Source organism: Oryzias melastigma, linkage group LG17, assembly GCF_002922805.2.
Source record: "Oryzias melastigma strain HK-1 linkage group LG17, ASM292280v2, whole genome shotgun sequence".
Lineage (NCBI taxonomy): Eukaryota > Metazoa > Chordata > Actinopteri > Beloniformes > Adrianichthyidae > Oryzias > Oryzias melastigma.
The window spans coordinates 27,514,696-27,517,252 of record NC_050528.1 but is presented as its reverse complement, the minus strand read 5'-3'; the positions used below and the strand labels follow the sequence as shown (position 1 = coordinate 27,517,252).

General features: G+C 31.6%; 1 long non-coding RNA gene across 1 annotated transcript; it reads right to left on the bottom strand.

Annotated features, from left to right (window-relative positions):
* Positions 1-414: 414 nt before the first annotated feature.
* On the bottom strand, positions 415-2,001 carry LOC112151769. The gene is made up of 3 exons (XR_002920186.2): positions 1,275-2,001; positions 1,052-1,168; positions 415-968 (listed from the first exon to the last, which is right to left on the bottom strand). It is a non-coding gene; the product is annotated as an uncharacterized LOC112151769 (long non-coding RNA).
* Between the last annotated feature and the right edge of the window lie 556 nt (positions 2,002-2,557).

The window sequence follows — 2,557 nt, the reverse complement described above, 5'->3', positions numbered from 1 at the left end:
AAGTACGTTTTAAATTAACAAAACAAAAATGCCCAAACAGTTTTTTATTGGTATGTAAAAAAACATGTTTTAATTTTCATACAATTCTTAAGAATAGTCACAACAGAGTTTGAATTATTTTGAAGAAAGAGAGTAACAAATAAAATGTAATTCTTAAAATGCACTAATACAATGTTGAAATTTTCAGACTTTTACCACAAGAAACTAAAACACATTTTGACAGTTGTAGATATAAAAAAGTTGTTAAAACAGTAAAAAAAAAATGAAGGTTTTAGTCCAACAATCTTTGAATACAGGATCTTCGCAAACATTTGTTTTAAATGTTCATAAAAACATAAAAAAAATGTTCCAAAAAATAAAAAAAATAAAAATTACAGAATAGTTTTGGTTCAGTCTGACACATATTTTTTTTTACATAAGACCACATGTGATGCTTCTATTAAATAAATAAACGAAATGGAAATCTTATACATTGTAAAACCTAAAGAAAATCAGCTCAACTGTGCAGCTTAATGCATGCATTCAGTAATATTCATGTAAAACCATTTTCTTAAAAAAAAAAGAAAGAAAGAGCAAATTAATCACATCTGGCAAAAGCCCTGACACGCTGTCCCTGCCAGAACAGCAACAAAACTTTAGGAAAAAAAAAATGAAGAGAAATTAGTTGGAGTTAAATCTAAAACATTTTTTTAAAAGTCGTGAAAGTTGTACAGAAAAAAACTATGTCTTTTGGTGTCCTTTGCTCATCCTCTGTCATTATGGGAGATGATTTGGGATTAAATCAAAAAATAAAAACTTGAAAGTTGTGGGGGAAATTTTTTTTTGTCCTTTGGTGTCCTTTGTCCATCCTCTGTCATGATGGTGATCTGTAGCAGCAGGAATGCAGCAAATGTTGATCATTTAACCAACAGAAGTCCCACAGTAGTTCTCAGAAAACTGTGCTGATGTGCAGAAGGATGCAGCTTGTTCTGAGAGAGAACACATATGAACATTTTCATTAATATTTATAACAACAAATATTCCAAATGTCCATGTTTGTCTGTGATCTCACCTCAGACACAACTGCTGCATTCTCTCAGTCTGCATCATTTTCAGGTTTCAGAGGCTGACAGGCCTTTTACAGGTCTGTGTTGTCCTGAATGAATCTGTGTGAGCAGACTTGAGAGATCTGAAAAAAGACAAAACATAAAGTAAAATCCAGTTAGCTTTAAAGCTTAAATGATGTTTGCATTAAATGGAAACATTTCTTGTAGTTAAAAGAGAAAGTGTCCTACCTTTGTCATTGAAGGAGAAGAAACCAGCTGTGGGTAGAAGCTACAGTTGTTGGTTCTTTGAGACCGTACCATGATGACAGGTCAGGACAGCAGAGGAGTCCAAGCAGGTCAGAGGAGAACTGAGAGGATCATCTGAAGCTGCTAAGAGGAAGTCTTGTCTTCTGTGAGGTCCAGCAGTGAAAGTCTGACCTGCACTTCTGATGAATTGTTGCTGGAGGTTTTAAAATTTGTCATAAAAAGGACCCGGATAAAAATCTCCAAAAATGCCCCCCCCCCAAAAAAAATTCAAAACGAAAATACTAAATTAACTGTAACTGGCAGGAAACAGCACATCAGACAGAATAAGAAATCTTCAAGTACCATAAAAAAAAACTGAATGCATTTAGAGGAGGAAGAGAGAGCATCATCACTTCCTCTTTCAGCTTTAAGAGACGGTGGTGGTCTTGTACATTACAATAGATAAATGACAAATGTCTTTGGTTCTTAAAAATGGTAAATAAATCAAACTTTAACAAAGAAGAGAACATTTTAAATAATACCTTCCATAATATTTTCAAAATAGAAAAATATAAAGAAAGTATAGAATAACATTCAGTGAGATGTAATTGTTTACATGCTTCACCTTCATGAACATTGTTTTTATCCAAAAGTTGCATAATTAAACTATTATTTGAACATAGAATTTGAGTAAAGAAAGAATAACAAAAAACAATAGTATAAAAATAATTTTCAATTATTGTAACTTGCTAATCAATCTTTGTTTTGTTTTCTGAATTTGATAATATTTCAAACAGAGTAGATCAATGCAGCTGTCATAAATATTTGAAAACCATTTTCTAAAAGAAACAAAAGCTAATCCATGTTGCAAAAACACATAATTCTAAACTGTACAAAAATAAACTGAACAGTTAAGTAAAAATGTAACAAAAACAATCAAAGCAGCTGAGAAAAAAGTATAAAAAGCAATACAAAAAAAACAACAAAAAAGGGACTTTAACAAGATAATTAATTAATTATGGGCCACAATCCGAATTCTTTTTTGTTTTTTTTTGTTTTTTTTGGTCAATTCTGTTAATACTTTTACTGCTGCAATCATGTTTGTTCTTTTGTTCCAACATTTAGTTTCTGAGACTGGGCTAGGCCCGCTCCACTTTAACATTCTAAAAATCCTACAGAAGAAACACATAACCTCAGCTTTAGAATTATTTACTGGTGAGGTTCAGGTTAATTAAAACATTCAGCAGTTGAAGTGGCCCAAAACAAACTACTAACTGAATAAAACT